At 36.9% G+C, this 20,293-nt stretch overlaps 1 non-coding gene across 1 annotated transcript; it reads left to right on the forward strand.

Moving 5' to 3' along the window:
* Positions 1-19,802: 19,802 nt before the first annotated feature.
* LOC122201564 lies at positions 19,803-19,969 on the forward strand. The gene has a single exon (XR_006194260.1). It is a non-coding gene; the product is annotated as a U1 spliceosomal RNA (small nuclear RNA).
* Positions 19,970-20,293: the final 324 nt, after the last annotated feature.

Genomic DNA, 20,293 nt, shown 5'->3' on the forward strand with positions numbered 1-20,293 from the left:
GTTGCAAATAACATCATCTCTTCAAGTCACAGATATATTTTTATGCCACCACAATATACTTCTAGCCGGTTTGTTAATTTTGTAGCTTTTTAAAAGTATGAGTACAAGCCAACTAAGTCATTATATTAATATGATCATTGAACTAGGAGTCATGTCTCTAAGCCTTAGAAACTGTGAGACATTAGACAGTAGGAGCTCTGTTTCTCTCCCTCCTCCCACCATACACACTTCCTTACCAAAAGCAAAACGGTTGTAATTAACTATTTGTATCACAGGCTTATGGTAGGAATCAAACATAATGATGTATACAAAAGCTTTATAAATACCATTACAAATACTACCAAAGGACATTATAAATATTATTAATATTATGACAAGAAATAAAATGCAAACTGTTTTATTAAGAGAGCAATTTTCACATAGAAATAAGCTGAATAAACTGTAAGAATAAACCTAAAGCACTTTCAACTTAATCTGAGGGAATCTGAGGGAACTATCTAATAAGTAGTGCCATAGTGTATAGCCTGGACAAGGACCAGGATTAGAAATAATTAGGGGTACCTGGGTGGCTCAGTCATTGAGCATCTGACTTTGGCTCAGGTCATGATCTCACGGTTTGTAGGGTCAAGCCCCACATCTGGCTTTGGCCTGACAGCTCAGAGGCTGGAGCCTGCTTCTGATTCTGTGTCTTCCTTTCTCTCTGCCCAACCCCCTCCTGTTCACACTCTGTCTCTCAAAAATAAACATTTATAAAAATTGTTTTTAAATAAAACGAAAGAGGGGCGCCTGGGTGGCTCAGTCGGTTAAGCGGCCGACTTCGGCTCAGGTCATGATCTCGCACTCTGTAAGTTCGAGCCCCGCGTCGGGCTCTGTGCTGACAGCTCAGAGCCTGGAGCCTGTTTTGCATTTTGTGTCTCCATCTCTCTGACCCTCCCCTGTTCATGCTCTGTCTCTCCCTGTCTCAAAAATAAATAAAAAACGTTTAAAAAAATTAAAAAAAAAAAAGAATTTAAATAAATAAATTAATTAAATAAATAAATAAATAAATAAAACAAAAGAGGGGCACCTGAGTGGCTCAGTCAGTTGAGCATCCGACTTCAGCTAAAGTCATGATCTCACAGTTCATGAATTCAAGCCCCACATCAGGCTCTGTGCTGACAGCTCTGAGCCTGGAACCTGCTTCAGATTCTGTGTCTCCCTCTCTCTCTCTCTCTGCCCCTTGCCCACTCACACTCTCTCTCGAAAATAAAAACATTTAAAAACATTTTTTTTTAATTTAAAAAAGAAATAACTAGGGCATCCCACTGTATCAAGAATAACTAAGAATAGTTATTTGAACAGTTACTTGAAGCTTTTTTTCAAAAAACATGTTAATTATGAAAATAAACCCAATATTGGGGCGCCTGGGTGGCTCAGTAGGTTTAGCATCCAACTTCAGCTCAGGTAATGATGTCATTGTTCATGAGTGCGAGCCCCACATCAGGTTCTGTGCTGACAGCTCAGAGCCTGGAGACTGCTTTGGATTCTGTGTCTCCCTCTCTCTCTGCTCTCTCCCACTCATACTGTCTCTGTCTCTCTCAAAAATAAACATTATATATGTATGTATGTATATAAATACATACATATATATATATGTGTGTGTGGGTGGGTGTGTATATATATATATATATATGTATATATGTACACACACACACCCACCCACACACCCAATATTTTAATAGTTCTGTTGTTCGTTTTGTCAAAACTTAGCTGAAAGTTTTCTCTGAATTCTGTTCTGGTTCAGTGTACAATAATTTGTTTTTAGGAGAATAGCTGAGATCAACAGTATGAAAATATTTTATTGGCTGTATTCAGTTTTATTTTATATACATATATGTGTATTTGTGTGTTATGTGGGTTATAATATAAAATGTAAATCCTGACCCCAAACTGCAAGTCACTGCAAACTTTAGCAGGGAAGTTATAACAAATATGTCATTCCATTGGTCTGTTTTAGTTGTACTTACATCCTATTAACTGGAACTAATTCTCCTTTCCTCTTAATTTGAAAAGGAGAGGTAGTTTCAGAAAGCCTTGTTTTCCTATTCAATGTAACATTTCATTAGGGATATACTATGTGTCTGCAGCTACGTACAGTGGTGGAGATACAAAGACAAATACAACAGAATGCCTGCCTTTCATGAGACCCAAACCAAGGAAGAAATAGTTGCATCGAACAGTCACTGATAGGAGACAGGTAGTTCAACGTCCAGCTTGGTCACTATGCTCTAGTTTTTATTAGTAACAATGTCACATTACTTACATTCTCCATTTTCAGTAGTAATTAATTTATGTCTCTAAATGATTAAAGTTTTTCCTGGGACTGAATTGACAATTGGGGGAAAATGGTTTAAGTGAGGACTTTTTCCCTTTCTATCTTGGGGAGGCAGGAACAATATGTATCTCCAAGAGCAGAAAAAAGGAAATAGCTCATGTCTTTTTTTCTCTTTTCTCTTCATTTCACTCTGTGTTCATTTTCTGCCTCACTCCCTTCTTTCACAATTGATGGCTCACTCTCTCTTCTATTGTTTATTCATCAACCAATATTTATTGAGCTTTACTCTGTGGGGTCAGAGTGACAGACTAGGAAGAAAAGGTCTTTAACCTTGTGGGAAGTTATTAGGACACAGGATAAGTGTATAAGTTGGCAAAGAGCAGGAACACACAGTGTGAGACTTCAAGAGTTTGTTTCCCACCTCTACTACTGGGCAGCTGTGTGAGTTTGGGTAAGTTATTTAACCTCTCTGTGCCTCAGTATCCTCATCCAGAATATAAGGTCTATTACAGCACCTATTTAAAAGATCTGTGACAATGCTGAATCTGTGCTTCTGGAAAGCAGCAATGGCTACGAAACCTCCCCCATCCTTTCAGGTTCTGGGAAATGGCTAATTCTGAAAAGACCACACCGCCCTCCTGATTCTGAGGTCAGACTCAAGTCAATGCTTCCTCATGACTCCCATAAGGTTCCCGGATGACACCCTTTTCTACTTGTATCAATAGCCTGTTGATCTCAATATAGGGATTCATGATTTATAGAGATTTTTACCTCTGTTGGATGAAAGAGAACAGAGATTCTGGTTTATTTTACTTTTATGGTTATTTGTCTGCTTTGAGTTTAAATAAGTGAAGAATGTATACCCTCTGAAAAGAGACCAGGTCTTTGAAATGCATCTGTGAATTTTATATTTTGTATTCATTTGTTTATGCTTGACTCATTACAAAAATTTTGGAATTAGAACTATGAGCTCTCTGTATCTATCTGTATGTGTAGATTTCTATAATTCAGAAAAATATTCATATTCTTAGGTAAAGCTTCAACAGGTAAAACTATTATAATAATTTTGGTTTAATACAAAGAACCATATTTTATCTTGAGTCATCGGTGTTTTCAGTATGAGATAAGTACATGTTTTTATTATGCTTTAGTAGGTTCTTTCTAAACATGTTTACTGATCACATGAGCTACCATTATTTCTTATAAAATATGATTATGAAAAATGTAGACTGGCGTTAACCAAATTGTATCATTAATCTAACAAACTTTATTTAAACACTAATATTTTGGGGTATCTCTTAGTTTGAAGATAATTTCCAAGATGTTTAGGTAATTTAAAATTTGGACTGCTGCTAAATTGAGCTCATTAACTTATTCATTAAATAAGTAGATAATTTTTTAATACTGTAACATTAGTTACAAAGCATAGTTTTAAATTTATATAATTGTTTTTATCTTATATTTAAGAGATGGAGAGATGTAAGACATATATTTAATGGTATAGAGAGGCTCTATATATTTGTACTTGTTAATGAATGTGTTTATTTTGGCCATTCTGAGAAAATGTACTCTTAACCATGTGGTTTTAAGATAAAAAAGAGTAGGTTTGTCTTAAGTGACTGATTGTTTCAGAATAAGACAGAGGAAAGTTTAAGAAAAAACCTTAATAAGAAAAAAAACCTTAAGAAAAAACCTGGATATAGAAAATTGTAGAAAGTTCATAAAAATGGAATTTTATTTGTTGGTCAATTCTACGTAAGGTTTATATAATGGGTTTATTTATAATATTTTCAAAAAGAGTTTCTGTTTACATTTTTCTTCAAGTATAGGTCTAAGAGGTTGTAAAAGGTTTTCCTTTAACATCTGAGTAATCTGCCTCAGAGGCAAAAGTTCTGTGTTTTATAAGAAAAAGTTCCCATACTTTCATGTTAACTTTATCCTGCCCTTGATTATTTAAAATCACCAAGTCTTCTCAATTTTGAAAAAAACTAAGGTCTTTTATAGTCATGTTACCTCCTATGTCTACTTGAAAAATTTTTATTGTCATTTTGATTAAATAAGAAATCAAATATTGTTTCTCTGTAACCCAAGAAGATCCCACCCTAATCGAATCTCCTGACAACTTTTGGTATTTCCCCTTCACAAAAACCAAATCCTAAATGGTATGTTTTGCACTTAAAATTGTCTTTGAGACAAAGATGGATGGCAATATGACAGGAACTGGCAGGATACTTCTATAGGTGGAGAACTCAGGAGAGCCATTCTATGGTGTCCCATGCCCAGCTATGCTCTAGCAGAGGTCAGCCTACTGGGTTTCAACAGAACTCAAAGAAGCCATTGCCTTGTGTTCCCAAACAATGTCTATTTCCCACTCTAACTTCTCAAGTCTCCCCCTTAATTATCCATAGCATTTTCATGAAAATGAATATGTGGTACTTTGAAACATTTCTCTCCAACTGTATTAACACGCTCCCCTTCATTTTCTGCTTCGTGAACTATAAGATGCTCATCTCAAGATGTGTGAAATGCTAGAATGCTTTATTCCCCATATATCTGCATGGCCCTCTCTCTATATCACTTCCGTTTCTATTTAACCTTTATCTTACCATATTTTGCCCAACAATCTACATAAAATGACAATTCCTCCTCCTATGTGGCCCTCCCTCACCATGCATGCATACATCTCTATCCCCTAAACCTACTCTATCTTCAAATTTCCTATTACCAAATTACATGTTCTATGTGTATTTGTTTTATGCTTATTCTGGGATTCTCGCCACTAGAATATAAACTCTTCAGGGGGGTAGGGGGTACCTTTTCTTTATTTGAGTCCCTGTTATACGTCCAGCTGCTAGAATAGGATTGGCAAGTTGTAAGCACTCATTAAATACTGGTTGAATATATGAATGCATTTATTAACTTCTCATCAGGGATAATATACTGGAGAACTTTATATAAGTATGCTAAATACAACTCTTGCTTTCATTGAAGAAGTGGAAAAGAGAAAAAGTAAAATTCAGAGCCCAGAGGAAAAAGATCTGGAAAGGTAAGGAAAGGTACCATAGTTGTACAAGTATGGGATGCAGGAACTTCAATGAGATAGAAACAGTAGAGATAATGTTACAGATTTAGGGAATAGTATAAATATGGTGCAAAAAAAAAAAGCCTGGCTATTCTTTCTCCCATAGGCTGTTTGTGGACACCTCCAAAATTCAATTGTTGAAATCCTAATTCCTCATCTAATAGTATTTAGAGGTGAGGTCTTTGGGAGATGATTAGGTCATGAGGGTCATTAAGTCATGAGGACCCCTCATGAATGGGATCAGTATGCTTGCAACAAAAAGCCATAAGTAGCTCCCTGACCCCTTCCACCATGTGAAGACACCAGGAAAATAGTCATCTGTGAACCAGGAAGTGATTATTCACCAGACACTGAGTCTGCTGATACCTTGATCTTGAACTTTCTGACCTACAAAACCTAACAAATTAATGTTTGTTGTTCATAAATATAAAAGAAAAAACACTCCTGTGTGTTTCTCCTTTACAACTCACACATAAGACTGCACTTCTGATATTTCTGGTCACCCACACAGGGGATTTGCCACACATCAAGCCATTATGCAACACCAACTGGGTATCCTACAATTTAACTCCATTCTGACATGACCTACCTGGAGTTACATTAGATCTCACAAGTTAAGTCTCAGTTGTACAAGAATGCCCCCCACACGCTTCAGATGACAATCATAAGTCCAGGTTGTTACTTCTGCTTCTGACCCACTGGCTATAAACCATAGGTTCCTAGTACCTCATTCTCAGCATTTGCTAGAGTGGCTCATAGAACTCAGAGAAACCGTTTACTTACTACATCACCTGTTTATTTTAAAAAGATATAACTCAGAAACAGAGTCAAAGGTAACCTTAGAGTCAAAGGTACAGGAGAAGAGGTGTGGAGCTTCCATGCCCTGCAAAGGCATGCCACCTCACCACCTCTACCTATTCGTCAACCTGGAAGCGATTCAAACCCCATACAATTGGGATTCCTATGGAGACTTCATCATGTAGGCATGATCAATTATTACTGCATTTCTAGACCCTCTCCTCTCGCCAGACAATGGGATGGGTGGGGCTCAAAGTTTCAAGCTTCTATTCAGGGCTTGAACTTTCTGGTGACCAGCTCCCATCCAGGGGCCCACTGGGAGATGCCTCATTATAACAAAAAACACTCTTATCACTCAGGTAATACCAAAGGAGCTCTGTGTGAGGACCCAAGGTCAAAGATGAAGTATTAGAACAAAGATGAAATATTAGAACAAAGATGAAATGTTAGAATAATAAAATATTAGGAAATCCCAACAGCTTTAGGAGCTCTGTGCAGTAACTCCAGATAAAGACCAATATAACTTTTCTATTATTCTGCAGTACTCCACTCAGTCTATGGTATTTTCTTATAGCATCCTGGATGGGCTAAGATGCTTTAATTTCCTTGTTGAATATTTACCATGTACCACTGTGGTAAGTTTTGGGGCAAGAGAGGGAGGAGGATGAAACCCACCTTTGATGATTTCATGGATAGCGAGAAAAATGGACATGAAGATAAATGTTTACAATTTGGTAATAGGTGCTTCACTAGATTGGAACAAAGAGAACATATTATCAAAACATCTTCCAACAGAATTCCCTCCTAGGGAGGACCTGACTTGGAGAACGTATCTTGAGAAGCTGCTCAGGGTATAAGAGAAAAAGCTAAAGACGTGGGTACCAATGGAACCAAGAAAGCGAAACTTAGTGGAGAAACTACAGTTTATGAGACCAGAAAAGAAACTGATTATGCTTCTGAGAGATGTGGGAAGAAAGAAGAGATGATGGGCTTTGAAAGTACAGAAGAGATAGAAACCAGGATATTTGTGGGTGGCTGTGGTTTACCTCAGATATGGGCCACCATATCAAGCACTAGAGTGAATAATGTGCAGTTGATGTTCTGAATCTTCCTTCTTACAAATCTTTAGTGTGCTTGACTGAGAGATGCTTCATGTGAGTGATTTTTGCCAGAACACAAAGAAGAGATCAAATAAAAGGGGGGCTCAACTTTCTATCTCAAGACAGAATAGCTCCAGTGGTAGTAGGAGCTTGGTGAACACAAGGATATCAAGGATATAAGCCCTTGGGAAATGATATGGTTTTGGAGTTTCATGGAACTTGAAATTAGGACAGAAAAGAGCCTCTTAAATAAATTTCAGGGGACAAAAAGTCACCAATTGACTTCTAGGTTACAAGACATCTTCAGTTATGACAGCAGCACAGGTGGAAGGCCAAACAAGATCATATTTAGCTTACGATAAAGCAGCAAAGAATGTAACTGAGACACAGAAAAAAAGTCCTAATGAAATTATTTACCAAATTGCCAAGAGAGGGAGACATTCTATGGGGGGTGGGGGGGGAGGTGTGGAGAAAAAGGAAACTATGAATATGTAAAAGTAGCCAACAAATAAAATAGCAATAGGAGATGTCCTTTATGCATGGGAGAAGAAAGGAACTAACATTTATTATGTCCCAATACATACCACAAAAAATATCAGGCATCAGCTTTCTATTTGCTGGATTGTATTTATTTACATACTGTAAAATTCCCTAGTTTGGTGTATGTTTCTATAAATTTTAATGAATGCATAGAGAAAATGCCACCACAATAAAGATGTACACCTGCTGAATCACACCAATGTCCTCCTGGCCTCTTTGTGGTCTACACTTCCAACCAACCTCATCCCTGACAACTGCTGACTTGATTTCTGTTGCTATTTCTTATGATTTTATTCTCCATAATACCATAAAGACAGAGTTAGACAGTATGTGGTCTTTCAAATTTGGTATTTCACTTAGCATAATGTGTTTGAATTTCAGCCTATGATCGTGTATATCAATAATACTGCGGAATAATATTCCATTATATAAATGCATCATAGATTTTACCCACTAACCACTAGTACATCATTTGGATTGTCTCCAATTTTAGGAAATTATGAATAATGCCACTATTCAACATTTGAGTAGAGGTTTTTGTGCGAACTTTAATTTTCATTTCTGTGGGTATGCAGACGTGAGATAGATGGATACGTATCTTTTCACCTATATGAAACACCATCAAACTCTCTTCCAAACAAGCTAAACCATTTTGTATTATCACCAGCAGATGTGCAGGAGTTTTGGCTTTCTCGGCATCCACGTTAAAACATGGTACTATCAATTTTTTTTCAAGATGATGATGATGATGGTTATAATTACTATTATTATTATTATCACAAGGATTACTGGCAATCATAAGATGCTATTAGAGGATCATAAAATGCAAGAAAACATTCTTATCTAAACCCTTCACTGGGAGCATAGTCCTGTTGACTCCTTGATTTTGTACTTCTTGCCTACAGAATTCTGAGAGAATACATTTCTATTGTTTTAAGCCACCTAGTTTATGACAACTTGTTATGGAAGATCTACGATACTAATACATCTAATAATCATGCTAGGCATCTTCAAATATGCTTGTTAGTCAAAGAATACCTTCTCTAGGGAAGTGTTTATATAGTTCCTCTGCCCTTATTTTTTAATTGAATTGTTTTCTTATTACGTTCTTAAGAATTCTTTACATATTTTAGATACAAATTCTTTGTTCAGACATGTAATTTAAAAAACATTTTCTCCCACTCTGTGGCTTGTCATTTCATTTTCTTAATGTTATCTTTCCCAGAACTTAAGTTTTCATTTAATAGATTTGATTTATCCTTTTCTTTTTCTTTTAGAGGCAGTGATTTTGGTGACCTAAGAATTCCTTGTGAAATCTATGGTTGCAAAGATTTTTTCCTGTTTTCTTGAAGAAAGTTTTATAATTTTAGTTTTTGTAGCTAGAGGTATTACTCATTTTGAGTTAATTATTGTAGAAGATCTGAAATATGGGTTGGAATTATTTTTTTCACATATAGATGTCTAACTTTTCTAGTACAATTTGTTGAAAAGATTAACCTAATTTGAATGATCCTAGCAAGTTTATCAGAAATAAATTGGCCATGTTGTTCTATGTATCCATCCTCCCATGAAAACAACAGTTATGATTACTATAGTTTTCTAATAAGCTTTGAAATCATTTAATGTGACTACTACAGCATTGTTTTTTAATTTTCAGAAGATTTTTGGCTACTCTAATTCCTTTGACTTTACAAATACACTTAAGAATCAGCTTGTTGATTTCTATAAAAAAAAATCCTGATAGAATTCTGGGGGGGGGGGGTGGATTTCATCGAATCAGTTTAGGGAGAAATGACATCTTAATAATACCGAGTTATGATATGTCTTTATATTTAAACTTCTTTGATATTTTACATCAGTGCTTTGTAATCTTCAGCATACAATTTTTACATGTATTTTTTCAGATCTATACTTATTTCATGCTGTTTGGTGAAATGTGACTCTTTTAAAATTATTATTTTAGTTATTTGTTGCTGGTACATAGAAATACAATTTATATTTATATTGATTTTGTTCTGCAACCTCAATAAGCTTACTTACTAGTTCCAAGAGCATGTTTATAGTCGTAAAGATTTGTTATATAGATCATAATGTCATACACAAATAATTTTATGCCTTCCTTTCCAGTCTGAATGTCTCTCATTTCTTTTTCTTGTTTTACTGCAATGGTTAGAACTTCCAGTATAATACTGGGATGATAAAAGCATATATCCTTGACCTGTTCCTGATCTTAGAGGCAAGCATTCATTCTTCACTATGTACATTTTTTGCAGCTCACCATCATCATGTTGAGTATGCCATTTTCTATTCCTATCTTTCTGAGAGTTTTTATCACGGATAGTACATTTTTTCATGTATCTTCTTCTGTGCTTAATTTTTATTTATCCACTGTAATTTTGGCTCTATTTCACTGTGTTCTTATTTTGGTAGTTTTTCTAGAGGCTACATCTTTTCACAATATATGTAGTGCTAACATGTTACTACTTCAAGTAAAATGTAAAGTTTTACAATCACTTGGGTCACTTTTTAGTCTTCCCTCTTCATACTATATTTGTCATATATACATGTACATCTGCTTAAAAATTTACCACACACTGCTATAATTTTTAATAGCCATCTATATTTTATAGAATTCACAGAGAAAAGTGTCTTCTATATTAGCCAAGATAGCTACTATTTTCTTGCTTTATTTTTGAACTTTCAATTTTCCCTTCAGTGGGAAAATAGTAAATGTCTAACTCTGTCATCCCCATTCTACTTTTAAGCCCTTTTGATGAAATTTTTATCTAAGGTATTGTATTTCTAGTTCTAAAATGTTCACCTGCTTTTTTTTTATCATTTCTATTTCTCTGTCAAAAATTTCTATTTCTTCATTTATTTCCAGTGTGTTTACCTTTATGTCATGAAGCATAGTTATAGTTAGCTTCTTTAAAGTTTTTGTCAGATAATTCCAAAATCTGAGTCATCTCATGGGTATCATCTATTGATAGTCTTTTTCTTGAGAACCTCTACTATTTTTCCACTTCTCTGCATATTGATTCATTTTGGATTGTATCCTGAACACCTGAAAATTGTTTCATAGGTACTGGGTCCTATTAAAATTCTCTACAGAATATTGATTTTTGCTGTAGTTGTTTTGGCAGGCAATCAACACAGTTTGCTTCAAACTTTAACCTCTACTTACTTCCTCTAGGTGCTAGTTTCAATGTCAATTTAGTTTTCAAAACCTTTTCTAAGCTAATTTGCATCCTTCCTGCACATGAAGGTCTGTGGGGACTCAGAACTTGGGCAGGTTCAGACACAGCATTTAAGGAATCTCATTCTCTAGATGCCTTCTCTCTGACATACACTCACATTCTTCAGATATGAAGACTCCTTTTGTTGTGCCTCTGGCCGATAATAAGGGATTCTTTCAAAGTTTTACTGCTTCCTCCACTACTAGCACAGCTCCAAATGAGGGGAAAAAATGGCGGGGGGGGGGGGGGGAGAGGCTTATCCCTTTTAAGGGTGTTTCTTCTGGGTTTTGTTTTTGTTTTTTTTAGTCTATTTATTTTGAGACAGAGAGAGAGAATGAGCAGGGGAGGGGCAGAGAGAGAGGGTGAGAGAGAGGATCCCAAGCAGACTCCACACTGTCAGCACATAGCCTGATGCAGGGCTTGGACCCACAAACCATGAGGTCATGACCTGAGTCGAAATCAAGAGACAGATGATTAACTGCCTGAGCCACCCAGGTGCCCCTGTTTCTTCGGTGTTTGACCCCCCTCCCCCTCTGTCTGATTTTGTTTAATTTTCAGAGTGTTCAGTTAGTTTTTTGTTTTGTTTTATTTTTTCTATAATTTGGGGGTTGTACTCAGCAAGAAAGAATGGCATAGAGTGGACTTACTCGATCTTGAATGGAACATTTTATATTTTATTTTACATATTTGTTTTTATTTTTCTTCAGGGAATAGCTCAGTCCACTTTGGCAAAAAACATGGAGTGCCCATGAAGGGGGACTATAGGTGATAATGTACGAAAGTAATTTGGCACTAGATTGAACAGAGGCTGAGATACCTACCTAAGAACCCTGGATTTCTATTTAGTAGGTTATAGAAAGCTATAGAGAGATTCTCATTCAAATGCCTCAGTGTGGTTGGCGGCCCTCAAAATGGTCTTGCTGCCTTTTCCTTTTAAAAAAAAAACATTCTGAAATAGAAGTGAAATAATTTCAAGTTTGCTTCCATATTCGAGTTCTGGCACCAATCTTATTTCCCCAGAAGGCGTTTCTATTACTGAAAGTGGCATTCAGGCACTGACGACCACACATTCCCTTATTATACATTGCATAACACAAGAGAAAAAGACCAATAACATCACTGGTCCTACTTACCGTGAGCCAACAGCATTTGGAGCAGGGCTGACTTTATGCTACATTCATATATCTCACAGATAGGGTGGCTAGAGATTAATTGATAAGGCATAATGCATACATAGCTCTGAATATCAAGCAATGCATTAAGAGTTAGCATAAAAAGGCCTTTACATTTCTTCCTTTGCCTAATTGACTCTGTAGAACAATTCATACTGTTAACATAGGTGTCTCTGGTAAATAATGTAATATCTAACATTTAATGGCCACATGTTCTGGGTGCCTACCTTAGACTGCAGTTTCTTTTCTTTTTTTTTTTTTTTTTTTTTTAGACTGCACTTTCTAGAAACAGACCATAAGAGAAAGATTTGCATGAAGGTTTATTAAGGAGTACTCTTGATCAACACCCCTCACTGGTGATGAAAACAGGATTGGTCAGAAGGAGACACCAAACTGCAATTTGATTTCAACAAAAGCCTTGCCAGTCCCTCAGGGAATTCTGGAGCTAAGGCAGCCTTTCAGAGGTGCCCCAAATTGAGGCAAGAGTGGACATTTCTACTCACCCACCAACTACTCAGAGAAAGAGAATTTCCCCTTGGGGATATGTGTATACCATGGAAAGTAAGCTTTCTTTGCTTTTAAGTTTATTTAGAGAGAGAGAACACACATGCATGAGTGAAGTAGGGGTAGAGAGGGAAAGAGATGCAGAGAATTCCAAGCAGGTTCCACACTATCAGCATGGAGCCCAAAGTGGGGCTTGAATTCACAAAACATGAGATCATGACCTGAGCTGATTCAAGAGTCCGACCCTTAATTAGGGCACCTGGGTCCCTCAGTCAGTTAAGCGTTAGACTTCGGCTCAGGTCATGATCTCAGGGCTCCTGGCTTTGAGTCCCAAATTGGGCTCTGTGCTGACAGCTCAGAGCCTGGAGCCTGCTTCAGATTTTGTCTCTGCCTCTCTCTGTCCCTCCCCCGCTCACACTGTCTCTCTCTCTCTCTCTCTCAAATATAAATAAAACATTAAAAAAAAAAGTCAGATGCTTAACCAAGTGAGCCACCCAGGCACCCCAAGTAAGCTTGCTTTGGTAGAGGAAATTCCCCAAGTGGAACTCAGCTGTGATCCTCGGCAGTCAACATTTCAGCCAACTAGGAATATGGGCATATGCTCTAGAAAGATGTACCACAGAATTCATCACAGTGCCTTAAATCAACATGAGTTTTCTGATCTATAAAATGGAGCTAATAATCCAATCAAAGGTCATAGATGGTAAGTCGTTTATTAATTTTGAGGGGGAGAACACCTTAAATAAATCACACTATGAGGCTGAGTTGGGAAATGTATTTATGTGTGTGTGTACACATCATCTCCCACAAATAAGGTTCTCAATGTTACTGTCATTATATTTCATAGAATATGCCTGTGTATAGGTATTAATATGAGAACTTTCACTTCAATGTCTTCTAGAAAGCTGAGGTAAAAGAAAGTTGATAGCTTGCCTACTAATTTCTACACAAGGAGATTCTTCTTCTAAAATGCATAACCTTCCTGTCACTCCTCTGTGTGGAGCTTCTTCACGTCAAATTCCATGAGGGAATTCAGGTAAGATAGAATCAACCAGAATGTCCCATGTTTTGTTTTGTTTTTGTTGGTTTGTTTACCCTACAAGTTGCTTTTTGCCTCTTTTGAGATCTCAGGTTTGTGTACCCTCCATTCTCTAGGAGGGGGGAAAGAAGACTACATGTTCTGACAAGTCCTTTTAAATTAAAAAGGGAGTGAGTTTAAAATAGAAAATGTAATTTTAACACATGCAGATATCCCCATGCTGAGAAGACAATTCTATTGTATTTTTCCAACATGAAAAAAAGGAAAAAAAAAACACGAGACAGAGACAGTAAGGAAAATAAAATTAGGCCATGTTAGTTAGAATGAGCACAAGCAAGTCCCTTAGCAAAGCAGACCACACGCCCTCCTGCCCGGTGCGCGGCAGCCCATAAAGCGTCCGTTTTCGCTGATCATCACATACCATAGAGACATCCAAATACGATATTTTAAATCCGAATGAATAATACTGCAATTTTTCTCTCAAAGTGACTCAATACAATCTGACACATACCATTAGGTTGAAATTTCGGAAGTAGTTTTATTTCCGTTGGATGGAAGCTGGCATGTTTATTTTGTGTTTTATCATTTTTTGGGTGAGATGATGACTTATCCTTTTAGAGTGTGCTTGTGTTTACGTGTGTGTCTGTTCGTGTGTGCAGGCTTGTGTGTGCGTGTGTGATTCTGGGAGACACTAGAATAGAAAAAACTCAGAGCTGCATGCACCCTCTTTTTATTTGACAGCAGAGACTTCCCAACTCATTTCCAACAGGCTTCTTCTGCAACAATTGTCACAGCAACAATATTTTCTGTATAGCAAAGAGATTTCCCAATTCACCTATTTCAGGAAAGTCTGATTTCCAGCTTAACAAAAAATGAGTACAGTCCCCTGGCTGTCTGCAAGAGAATCATGGAGAAGTAGAATTTAACAATAAGCATAATCTACAAAAGACTGTTTTACCTAGACTTGGTGTCACTGATGCTAAACAACCTGTCTACCTTGGTTCATCATTCCACTCACCTATGGAACTATGCATGCCTGTGTAGACATTTATGGTTTCCACCTGGCCAAAACAGATCCTCTTTCTTCTGGAACAACACTCTGATATCCCTTTGGTGAAACATTCCTTCTCCATCTCAGTCCTTCAGATTACCCTGACTTTAACCACAGTTATGGAAGCCTAGCCAAAAACGGACATTATTTTACTTCATAGGTTTAAGTTACCTAATGGCATTTATTCCAGCCTTTTGCTAGAATTATCCAGAAAGTCGAGCTCTCTTTTCACTGGGATAGATGAGCCTGTAAGATAGTTGCCAGATGCTGATGGCCATCTTAATATCATCATAGCACAGCAAGGAAAGAGCCTGCCCAAGACTTGAATCAAGAGAGAGGAAAGCAAAGATGAAGACAGATTAAGTGGCGTGACGTGGAGTCCCTGGGCTCAACCACGCTCCAAAAAATTCAACTGCCAGGCTTTTCAGTTATGTGAGCTAATCAGCTCCACTGTTTGGTGTAAGGCAAAGTGAGGTGCTTTTGTTTTCCACTTAAAATTGAAAAAAAAAACCCTGACGACTTCAGCTTACATATGACATATATTCATTAGTCACTAAAAACTATTTAGAGTTTGGAGGCGCTCCATTTCCACATCACTAAGATGTGACTAAGATTTAGACCACAGCGGTCTAAAATCTGCCTGTCCTGTCTCTGATTGGAAGACATTATAAGACTGTTTATTCTAGGATTTAGAGAGACCCGCTTGCCAAACAATATAAACTGCAACTCTAATATATAAATATGTTCAAGATGAAGGTGTCATTTTACTCTCTACCTAATCTTACTCCGTGTTAACCCCTCAATTAACTCTAAGCCAGATAAGAAGAGTGTTACGTATTGATCACCTCATTACCCCACCAAACCCCAACTAGATGATATGTATAAAGACACCCAGATGAACAAAACCATAACTAGGGAATACCGAAGACCTTGCCCTGTCTAAAGTATAGGACAGAATGAAAAATGGAGGAACTGGGGCTAGGTATGTAGGCAGGGATGAAATCGTAAAGGGCCTTCTGAGCTATCAAAGGTGTGGGAACTCTGTTGTAAATCAATGTGGAACCATCAAAAGATTTTTAAGTACTGATAGCTACAGATATTTTCCAAAAAATACTCCAGCATGAATGTGAAAAATGAAATGGAGGGTAAAGGAAAAAAGACAGAGAAACAGTATAAAGAGCTGGTATCATTATCCACATAATAAGTGTCAGGAAGGCACCACCACAGACACAACATCTAGCCCAATACCCGATACCCCAAAGACATGAGTGTCTCTGTGTGTGTGTGTGTGTGTGTGTGTGTGTGTGTGTGTGTAAGAGAAAAGAGTCAGTAAAAGAAGGAACAATACAGATAAAAAAGAATGAGAGAAACATAGTAACAGTAAGCCTGACATTAGAAGGCCATCAGAAATTCCTAAGCTTAAGAGCTCTGTTTTGCACATTTGCTAGTTTCATAGTTGAAACCATAGGCATGGGTTAAGTTTCATAATAGTAAATTATTCAGTTAACATTTACTGCGATCCTTTGTTATGCCAACTGTCATTCTGGATGGTGGATCTTGTTTTAGGATCTAGGCCATGGGCTTGCATCATTTAATAAGTACACACAATGAAGACTGAGCTGGAATGATTAGAAAACCAAAAGTAGGCACTGTGGAGGATGGTGCATTGAAGGTCCAAGGGGGAAAAGTTTCAAGAACTCTGGGAGTCATTAAGTCTCTTAATCATTAAGAGTGTCAAGTTTCACAAAGGGATTAATAACTTAATAAATAAAACTTATCCTTTGTATTGGTTAGGAAGTCAATGATGTTCCAAAGTAGAATAGCAGATTTTGAAGGGAAAAAAAAAAAGTCAAGGGACTATGAATGAAGAAAAAATGAAAGTTTCTTAGAAAATAAACTTTAAAAAGGAGTGAATTTTTAGAAGCTTTAAAATTTCAGTAGGAGTTCACTGAGAAAAAAAAAAAAAAGAGGGAGAAAACAACCCAACCCAAGTAGAGTTGCAGTCAGATAAGGAGAAACTGTTTAACCATTTAGGTATTATATACATGTGCACTGAATTTTAAGACCAAGGACAGGACAAATCTCTTTTCTACCTAGAAAATAGCTCAGGGGTGCCAGGACCAAATAAAATCTCTGCTTCATTCTCCTCATCTGTAAAATGGGATACTAATATTCCCAACTCACAGGCAGTTGTGAAGATAGAATTGATGAGTGTAAAGTACTCAGAACATTGCCTGGGTTAAAGTAAATATTCTGTAACAGCTGTTAATGTTGTTCTAATTATTATCATCATTATTATTATTATTAAGATAATGTCTAGCTCTTTTGGGCATTAGCAAACCTGAATAATTTCCACTTCCAGAGTTATCAACCATATTGTTCTTGCCTATTTTGTATATTACCATACATAGAAGGCATAAATTTTATAAAAACTGAGGTGCTATGTCATATAAGACATATAAGACATATAAGACATTTGACTCATATAAGACATATGACTCATGTCATTTGTAAGAATATAATGACATTAACAATTGTGCCTTTTAATTTAGAGAAATTTTAAGTTTTAATATAAAAAGGGAGAATTTTATAATAGACTAGAATGCATGAAATTAATAAAGAGGTTTTTATACTGTACTCTAAGCACTATAGATTCTAACTATAAAACCTATAATTTTCCCATTTTATGTTTCATTAATTCAGAGAAAGACAGACTGTGAGGGTAGAATGCATAATGGATATGACATGAATCTAATCAACATGTGTGGTTATCTGGAGGAATAAAAAGAAAAATAATGTAAATTATTTTAAATGATTTCTGTTGGCTGTGTATTCTTAGCAGAAGCCCCGTATCTGTGACAAACTAGTTCTATGACATTGGGAAAGTTACATGACTTCTTTGTTTAATAGTAAGTTTGAGACATTATTGGACTCTCATATCATGAAATCTTCAGGGCACCATTAAAACAACAACAACAACTCTAAAAACAGGTGCTCATTACCAGTCCACTGGCAATCCCAGCCACATTCTGTCTGAAGGCCAGGGACAAAATCATACCAGGTGGCATCTGATCCAGTTAAAATACACACAGCAGCTCAGTAAAGTGCTTATAATTGAAAGCTTTTAGCAATACCAAAAGCCCATGACACCTCCTCTGTCTTTTGGAAGCTGATCTCTCCTTAATGTTATCTTTACTGAGAGCATAATATATGGATAATGAGTCTCAAAAACTATTCCTTAACCTTGAGCTGAGTAGCTGGCCTTTAGCAGTCTACATGGACACATACAGATGTAATGCCATGTAAATATCTACAACTACTTGGCAACCCTGGTGGAATTCTAGAAACATAGTGCCTTGGACTTAAAAGGACATCCATAAATGCCTGCTAAAAGAATGAATATATCTACATGGGGCATAATATACAGACTAGTAAGATCAGAGGATTTTAAGCTATTCCAACTTCAGATCAAATACCAACTCTAACTATTCTAAGGTTACACTGGGAAGACTGCTTCCACTCTCTGAGCCTGTATCCTCACCCATGAAATGAGGATGATAATACTCACTCTGGGATGTGCCATGAGGCTGAAATAATGTTTTTATGGATGTAGGTATGTATGTATGCATACATATATATTTATACCCATAATGGCCAAGATTCTAGATTAAAACTTTTCTAACTTTCAAAAATCAATTCTACCTAGTTTAAGCAAAGAGAGGACAGCTTTAGAATTCAGGGATTTAAAGCTAGGTTTTAAGTAAAAACAGATACAGGGAATAAATGTCAAGACTCTATCTTTGATCTCTTCCTCCTTCTCTGCACCTGCTTTATACTCCATTCTTTTTTCCTAGAGAATCACAATTCTGGAGTTTGCATATTACTCTTCCAACCACCTCCAGACTAACAGACTCTGAATCTTAACTTCATTTGCAAATTCATGGAAGAGAGAATCTAAATGTCCTGGTTTCAGTAAGATGTCCATCCTGGCCCAATTTGCAGTGACCAGAAGACAGGGTCATGTATTACAAAAGTGACTGTTGAGAGGATTGTAGATCAGGTTGGAGACGGGCTTTCCAGATGGAGAATCATTGTGAACTGAACAGATGCATCATAAGCTTGTAATCGGTCTCTAAATTGTTCTCCAAAAAGCATTCAAAACAGAAATAAGATATGTAAGGTACCTGACAAAATGCCCAGAAAATAGCAGGCATTGGATAAGAGGCCATAATTATTATAAAGATGAAATATAAAGATAACCTACATCTATATCTTCACTGAATTAGCTTTCACTGAGCCCTATATTACAATTTAGACACTGGGCTTCTGCTGGGACTAGTGATGTGACAATGGCTGCAGCCATTAGGATGCTCATTGTCACCCAGAACCAGGTGACTGCCTTGTTCATCTCTCCTTACTACTCCCAACATTGTCCTTCACGCAAAGATTTCTCTTCCCAAGACACAGTAATTTTGATATGTTATACAACTCAAAAGAAATGTTCTTTCTATGCAATTCTCACAGTAAATTAATCTCATCTTGATAAGAAAGCAAGCATCCTGACTTGATTTGGAGCAACTCCATGCTCATGTTACTTTCATACAGATATCCCAAAGGCCTTTTCAAAGGGGCATTAGTGTTGTGAGCCTACATCCCACTACTGCAAAAAATGAATAAAAAAGGCAACCAAAAGTCCCTCTTACTGACAAGAGACAGACTGGGTTAGTGGATACCTCGTTCCCTTCTCCATCCAACAAGGACTCCCGTGACAAAACTCTGAATAACTGGAAAGTCTCATGTAACCAGAATTACACATCCATTAGCCATAAAGTTTAAAATAAATCACCTGTATCACATTGTCCAATTGTCACAGATTAAACACAAATACCCAAGATGAAACAGAAAAATAACTGGTCTTAAAATATAGTAAATATGGAGGAAGAGTAGAGAGTTTTCATGGAAGCAGTTCAGTGCCTGAGCACAGGGAGATACCATGACCATGAAGGTGGTTTTCCCAGGAGGGAGGCTTATCCAGTGCAATCCAGATGTGCTGACCCCTGCGATTTCCCCAAATGTGGGAAACTCGACTGCCTAAATTTGTGGTAGTGGGGGTTCTGTTCATGTTTTCCCCTCATGATCAAATGTTCAAAAAAGAAAAAAACATACAATAAATATGGGTTTCTGGCCTGACTTCGCTGTCCTCTGCATGCATGCCCTTGTAATAAGCCTCTTTGTCCTCGCTTGTCCTCAGTTTTCTCTTGAAGAAAGAGGGTCTTGAATTTTAAATTTTCTATGATTCCTTTCTTTTTAAACTTTATTTATTTATTTTGAGAGAGAGAAAGAGAGAGAAAGCGGGGGAGGGGCGGGGGAGAGGGAGAGAGAGAGAGAGAGAGAGAATGAATGAATATATCCCAGGCAGGCTCTGTGCTGTCAGTACAGGGCCCAATACGAAGCTTG

This window comes from Panthera leo, chromosome D1, assembly GCF_018350215.1.
Source record: "Panthera leo isolate Ple1 chromosome D1, P.leo_Ple1_pat1.1, whole genome shotgun sequence".
NCBI classification, from domain to species: Eukaryota; Metazoa; Chordata; class Mammalia; order Carnivora; family Felidae; genus Panthera; species Panthera leo.